This window comes from Lycium ferocissimum, chromosome 6 (genome assembly GCF_029784015.1).
Source record: "Lycium ferocissimum isolate CSIRO_LF1 chromosome 6, AGI_CSIRO_Lferr_CH_V1, whole genome shotgun sequence".
Classification (NCBI taxonomy): Eukaryota; Viridiplantae; Streptophyta; class Magnoliopsida; order Solanales; family Solanaceae; genus Lycium; species Lycium ferocissimum.
The window spans coordinates 66,153,720-66,162,263 of NC_081347.1; positions in this window are offsets into that span (position 1 = coordinate 66,153,720).

Genomic DNA, 8,544 nt, shown 5'->3' on the forward strand with positions numbered 1-8,544 from the left:
TGCATTCCATGGGTTCTTACATGTAAGATATGAATTATTATGCTTATTTTCATGAAAATCCTACATGTCTCCATGTTTTCACACAAGTGTATTATGTAATTATATATTCATGTTATGTTATACTTATAATTCATGTCTACATATCGTGTTTAAGAAAATCATGGGCTTAGATGCCACCTATTTTCATGTTCATGTTTTTGGGAGTTGCGCTGATTATCGAAGGCTCGGATAACTTTGAAACTACGCTTGTATAGGATAAGGATCGCTCGCGCGCGGTTAGGACAATTCCTTCATGTTTTATTGATCGGATCATTTCATGTCATGTTTTTGTCTCATACCCCTGGCAAGATATGAGAATGCTCTGCTAGTCGGGCCAGGTACCAGACTCCACATACCCATGTGGTGATTCATATTATCCGTTATATTAATGCTCTCCCAACTATAAATGCATTTACTCATATTATATACACACACACACGCACACACTCATGTCAGATGATACTCGTGTTCATGTTCAGCTTATAGATACAGTTTCAGTTCTATTATTTTCATGTGTCATGCTTATTTCATTCAGTTGCTTTATATATAAGTACAATTCTAATGTACGGACGTCCCCTTTTATTTTTCTGGGTGCCTACATTTCACGATGCAGATTTACAGGACAACGAATCAGCTCGTTAAGACTTTGCTCATATCAGCTATTGGTGAGCCCCATTCCATTCGGGGTGTTATCTTTATTTATTTTATGTTAGTTATGCAGTTAAGGTATGCCGAGGGCTTTGTTCCGGTAAACATTTTAGCAATCAGACTCATGTCAGAGGTTTCATAGACTAGTCAGTTATGTGTAGTGTCAGATGTTTAGAGTCGTATAGCTACTGTTGGCTCGGTATTTGTCATGTTTATTCAGAGTATTTTCGCATCATGTTTTAAACCAGTATTTTCATTACTATTATGAGATTTCATGATTACTCAGATCATCCATGTTTTATATTATATTCCGCATCAGTTCATACCCTATGTTGATTTAGCAAGCCATGTGGTTCGCTCGATCACATGCAGCAAGGCACTGAGTGCCATGTTACGCCCAGGCCATGGTTCAGGGCGTGACGTAGCAGTTGCGAAAGTATGTTAGGATCTAGAAAACAAGATGGATAGGCTATGAATAAGGTGGATCCATGATTATTATGTGAAGGATGCTCAGGTTGCACATATACCCATACCACAACAAGCTAGTTGGATGGTACGGAAGATACCAAAGGCAAGCGTAACTCTCCAACTGATCCAAGGGGATCCACCAGCTACCAAGAGTAGAATTAACTTTATGTATTTGCAGCTGATTGGAAATCATCCCAAAGTCCCTTGGAAACATAAGATGGTTTCAAATGGGGCTAGACCAAAGCTAGATTCACTCTATGGGTGTATCTCCATGGACATTTAAACACTAAAGATAGACCAGCCAAGTGGGGTATTCATGTAAATCTAGATTGTGTTATGTGTGGAAATGCAATGGAAACCAGTGATCACTTATTCTTGGAGTGTGTTTGTGCCAGAAGTTTATGGCACAGACTAATGCAGTGGTTGAACATATTAGTAGCCGTACCTTCAGGACATTCTTAGATGCAACAATGGATATGACAAAGGTCCAAAGGGAAAACTACAGCAGCACATATTCTCAAAATGGTTTTTACAGAATATATTCATGCTATCTGGGCTGAAAGAAATGCCAGAGTTTTTGAGCAACATGGACGAGATTCCAGCAGTATAGCCAGAGAAATAGCTTGTAGTACCAATGTTCGAGCATAAGTGAAACTCATAATAGCGTTTCAACAGTTATCATTTTAATTGTCGTACTTATGATAATGTAAATAGCTAAAGGGTGTTGATGTATAGGTGATTTTTTTATTATAGATCAGCAAGCTGGGATGTAGCTATGCTGTGGTACTTAAAGTTCATACTTGGTGATTAATACAAGTGATTAGTTACCCAAAAAAAAAAAAATAATAAGACATGAAAAAATGAAATTCCAAATGTTCAAGTTTTCATAATCTGTAAGTTGGTTTAATTTCCTTTTTAGAATGACCTTTTTAAATTCTTTAGTTGATGCAAAGTTTATAGAGTTCTTATTTCTCTCGAGAGTTTGGATTATGATCTTTTCTGCATGTTTGAATCTCACAAGTCTACTTCTTATATTTACATTCCTTAAAGATATAATTGAAACTGAAATCCATATTGCAAATATTATTAGTTTCTTTGGAATTTTTCTGAAAATTTTCACTCTAAATATTTCTCCCTTTGCTTTTAGTATTGTGTGAATTATACAAACTCCTTTAAACTACATTGTGTCTTTGTTGTTTTGCGGCTTTTGCCTTTGATTTGTTTTTTCCTTCTCGTATGTTAGTACATTACAGCTTATGATAGGAAGATTGTAGGAACTTTCTTTCTTCTATGCCAATATATCTTCTATTAATAAAGTTTCTTGGTGTTAAGTTGGTCATCATTTGTGAAAATCCACTCACATCTTTATGTTAGGGAAGTGTTATCACCGTAGCTTTGCATACTGTATAAAGTAGTACTAAAAAATATGATTGCTTGCAAAAATAGTCCACTTAACTGTGCAGAGACAACAAGTACCAATGAAGTTGGATGTTAAGTTGAACAAACAATTATAACGCAAAATATAAAATGAAAGGGTAACATGAAAAATAGTCCTTAGTTTGTCACCACAATAAGGCATACATGGGTGAAGAAACAAAGGAAAATAGAAACGAAAAAAAACAAAGAGTGGAAAAACAAATATATAGTAATTAAAAAAATTTGTTCATAAAGCACGGTAAGTTCCATAGTATCTAGTATTTATACCAATTCAATGCGTCGGGAATACATCACATATCTTAATAAAAATACTTATTACTAAATCATACCTATATAATTAAGGTGTTTCTTAAGAAAAAAATACAAAATGTGAGAAGAGTGATGACATTGTATTAAAATATTCAACAAAAGCTAATAAATTCGGTCTAAAAATAAATATTTAATTAACAAGCCATAAAGAAAATGACCATAATCACTCCTAATAAATAATTACATGACAAAGAAATAAAACTTAAGTTATGTTTTTTCACTCTTAAATAAATTAGGAATGTTTTACTAACTTACCCTAATCAAATTTTATCTCTTTTTAAGTTATAAATTTTTTTTCCTAGAAAATTTTAGTTGAATAATGTAATTTTAATTTTTTTTTTGTAAAACCAAACCAAATCAATTATGGGTAATTTTACTTTAAAGTTTCTAGTATTTATACCAATTCAATAAGGGAATACATCACATATCTTAATAAAATATCTTAAATAAATATATCTTAATAAAAATTTTAAATCACTCCTCCGTTTTGTAATAAGTGGTATTTTTAAAAGAATTAGGATGTTTTTCTAACTTACCCTAATCAAATTTTAAATGAAAAATCTAAAACACTATTTATTTTGAAATAAAATGAAAAATCTAAAACACCATTTGTTTATAAAAGGATGGAGTAATTTTTTATACATGTTTTATAGCTTCATCATAATAAATTAGTATAATTTAATAAAAATGGCGGATACCAATAACTTTTTACTATTTTAATATTATAGTGTCCGATATAATTTGTTCCGCGAACCAAACGAGCATTGTCGTTGACTCGTTATGTTCATAGTCACAGAAAGTGCGTTGTGGAAAAAGAGGAACAAAAAGCAAAAGAAAAGAAATGAAGCATTGACCTTTCATTCACGTTGATTGTTTTGTTGAAGTCTTCAAAGGAAAGCAAAAAGTAAGTGGAAAAACAATTCGAGCCACAACTTTTCGTAAGTTGCAATTCTAGAAAGTAACCAATAATATAATCTGCTTGAACAGGCTTTCTATTTTTCTATAAATAAGTTTACTCTATTTGTACAACAAAAAGAATCTATACTAGTTTTGGCTCTTTCATATCCTGACATCAATGTTATTCTAAATTCATGAACCTGACCTCAATGGAAAAGAAAATACCAAATTTAATTTGCAAGAATAGAGACTTCATTAAAAAAAAAAAAGAAAAAAAAAAAGAAATCAAGCATAACTTTCTTTTCATGAAGTCAGGAGGTCAATGAACTTAACATTATTTTTCATTCTTGATACTCAAGTACATAAATTAGAATATACGGGAACTTCTTTTTCTTATTTCCTTTTTATATTTAATTAATCTTTTGAATGGAACATTCGGATATTTTATGAAAAGATGCATTCCCTAATGAACAAGAAAGTTGAATTGACTAATTTGATTATAACATAATTGATTGACTTAATGGAAGAAAGAAGGTTCATAATTTTCTTTTTTTTCGGTACACTGGAAAACAAAGAAAAAAGATTACAGTCTTTCAAAAGTGACACCACTTAAGTTTGACAGTAGAAAAAACTCCATATCCTTGAATGCATTTTCCCAAATTATAAAACCTTCATCGTGCTTATCCCTTCGTTTGCCAGGAAATCGGCAATTGATTAGCCTCTTTGCAAATATGTTTTATCGAAGCCTTGCTGACATTCAATGAAAATCTAAAACATTCAACTTCTTGGTATCCTATTAAAGTAGCCACGGTGAGCCCTTTTATTATGCTCCATTAATCTGTGATGAGGCTTGCTGTAGGTTTCACCTTGTCTGGGTATCCTAACAATTATTTTCGTAATGATATTTATATTTTTATCACCTTTTTATTTATTAATATTAAAGAGCAATGATTTTTTTTTTTTTTAAAAGTGATAATGTTTGGGCCAATTAATTACACGTCCCATCAGCACAAGTATATATGCGATAGATAAAATAGATGGAAAGAAATCACATGTATCTAAAATCATTTCTATCATAGAAGTGAGTATGCGATGCTCTCCAGCATGATTTTCATTATTATGCAAAAATAAATTCTCAAATGCAAAAGTAAATGAACAAGTATTATACTACTTTTAGAGTAAACATCTTTTGATGTTTGCACCAAATTATACTATTTTGTCATGATTTTATAAAGAATTAAGATTAAAATATGTATTAATTAACTAATTATGGTATAACAAGAAAAGTGTAACTTTAGACATGTGCCATGTATTTAATGACCTATTTAATGGGTCAGTATAAACATGGGTAGTGGTAAGTTTTATCTCTCTTTTAGCCTTAAACATGTGAATAATGTTGGAAAATATTCATAACAACTTATGATTTCAAAAATGACACAAAAATTAGGAAAAATCCAAAAAGAGAAAAGAGAAGATCCAACTTGTAAACAAGAAAAAAGAGCCCCATAACCAAAATTAACATTTTTGTTATCAATCATTTCCAATCTTTACTGTTTGAAGAATCTGAATATATTGACATCAATAATGCAATATTTTGACCCCCAGAAAAAAAAAAAAATCGGAGTAATTGAGAAACTAAGAGACAAATCAAAATGGCAACTATAAATAAGATACTGCACTTATTATTATTTAAAGACAAACTATTAATATGATACATCTATAGGCTGTGATGACCTTGAATAAGCCTTTACAATACCAAAGCTCTCCAAATACACATATATTCATCAAAGAAACAAAGGGATGCATGCACATATGCTCCTCAGATATTTCTCAAAAATCAAAAAAGAAAAAAACTTAGTAACAAACCGCAATAACACTCAATCTTAATCTTGCTTCTTCTTCTTTCGACATGGCTTTGAGCGTCTTGTTGTTCTCGTTGCTGATCCTCAGAGATTTCTCGATTATAAAAATGAAAATTAACACCAAACCACAATAGTACTTATCTAAAAATTACTATATGATCAAGAAGATATTTTTCTTGAAATTAGAGGACTTGATCTTGATCTAAATCTTGATTTTGCTCATGCTTTGTGATAGGAGTCAAGGCAATAGAAGAAGAAGAAATGGCTTTAAGAGCGTTATTGTTATAGTTGTTGCTGCTGATGGATTTATTATATGATTTTGAATCATCTAAAGTTTCATCATTATTATTTTTGGTTTTGATTAAAAGAGAGTTTTGTTGGGAAATGTTGATGTTTTTGTTTGTTTTTTGGAGAGGGTAAAGAAGATCGGTTGGGAAGAAATTGTATTGAAGACCAGCCATGAAAAGTGCTAATATCTTGTGAGTTTTGTGTTGTTGATGACTTTTTTGTTTTGTTGTTTTAAAGTTGGAAGGGTTGTGCACTTATATTTATAGACTCAACACAAAATATGGGATTTTTGAAGAGTCAATGGCTATTGGTTGGTGTGAAGGATCCAAATAATAAAAGGAAGAAAGAAATAAAAGAAAAAGAGAAGAAAATCAAACAATTTAATTTTAAAATTCACAAATTATAAGAAAATACACATTGAACTATGATTAACGTAAAAAGCTATACACAGTACACACAACTCACGATTTTACCATTATATATAAGGGAGAACAAAAGGACTTTTGTAGTCCTCATAAAACTTTTCTAAAAAATATTAAACTTTTCAATTAATTACTTTTAAGTCTTAACCTTATTTTTTAAAGTCAAATTTATTTTTTGGAACTTTTTAAAAGTTGTCGAACATTCTATTTACTCTCTCAGATACAAGCTGGAGTGATTGTGAGGGTCAATTAGGTGGGTTAATTTTTTCTAAGAGATAAAAGCAAAATAAGAAATAAAACCTCATATATATTTGAAAAAATTTATTCTTAACAAAACGTACATCTATTAATAAAAATAGCTCGATTGATATTCCGCGCTTGTTTTCTTCATTTTCATTTTGTTGCTTATTAAACGATTTTTAACCATTTCTTTTACTTAATATTTATACTTTAATGAGCTCATTGTTTACCAAGATTAGTACAAAAATGATTTTCATAGTTTTAATTTAATGATGTATAATGTTAAAATAAAGACAATATTATCGGTAAGATCGTTATCTTTAAAATGCTTAATAACTAAAATTAATTTTTTTAAACACAAAATGAGTTTTGCGTAATTAGAGTCCTTACCGATTTGATCGGATTCAAAGACTTTTAATTTTTGTCTTAAAAGTTCATTAAATACAAATTATTAATTTAGAACTAAATTTAAAAAATGGTGATTCGAACTCATATATTTCAAATTATGGCTCCGCATTAATTTGAAGTAAATAATTGCATCAAAAAATGAAATTATCTTATTAAAAAAAAATGAAAGTTTTGCTTTTATATAAAAACATACTTATTTCGCAAGTAAATTATATTTTTTAATTAAAATATTCTTTTTATATGTCGAAGTTGGGCCAAAGGCGCAAGAGCACTTAAGATATTAATAAGTTTGATATAAACATCACGTGCAAATAAATTTTTTCAGACTTAGAGGGGAGAGGAAGTTAATATAATTCTAGATACTTCCACAGTTCCAAGCAGTGATTTGAGGGTCAATTAGGTGGGCCTTTTCTAAGAGATAAAAGCAAAATAAAATAAAACCTCATATATAAGTGAAAAAATTTATTTAACAAAACGTACAAATTAATAAAATTAGCTCGATTGAACCGCGCTCGACATAAACGATTGAACCAACGTAGGTGCATGTAAATTACTCGGAGACGACTGCTAATACAAAAATTGCTGGCTGCCTTATTATTCCAAAATATTGTGTGTTGGCAATTTTTCCACCTACTTATGAAAAGATGAAAAAATCAATTAATGGATATTGATTGGCTCTATTTTGTGACACCATGAGCAAACAACACTTGTCACCGTGAGCAACCATTGCTTTTTGGTAGTTGGCTAGAAGCATCCATGATTTTGACATTCAGACAAGCTATTTTCTTTCTGACCAAATTAAATCTGTCACCATTTTTATTTAATTGCAGTTAATGATTTGCTAGCTCATTACTTGCAAAATTAACAAGTCACCAGAGGGATGTTGCACGCCTTTTATTCAACTCACATATTATATTTTAAGATAATAGCAATAGCCATCGAGAAATATGATGAGATGAATTAGATTTCTTTATTTTCATTAGAGGCCTTAGCAGCTTTCGAGCACTTTTTACTATAATGAATTTATATGAGGCAAAATCAAATTAATCGGACAAATAAACTCTGAACATGAAATAATTAAAAGAGAAGAAGAAAATGGCATTATTAGAGATGTTGTTGTTGGAATAACAACAATAATATACCACACCACTATGACGACGACACTAACGACCATCTTTTTAATATTTGTGTTCTTGTATAAATGTATAAGTACATTGGATTTTTTTTTTTTACGTGATAAGTGGTTGGAGCTTTCATGAACTATCAATCACCGTCTTATTAATTTAACCGTATTTATTTCTTTTCTCTTTCCATGTAACATGCAACTAATAATACGATTTTGAACAGAAAGCAGATTAAATTTATATCTGAACACATAAAACACATCATATACGTAGTATACATGATGATTATATTGCTACGTATATTGCAAATTGACATGATAATATCACATTGAAGTTCTGGATTAATCTCCCATAGTCACTAAATTTTACCGATTATATCAATAAAGTCCCAAAATTATCTTT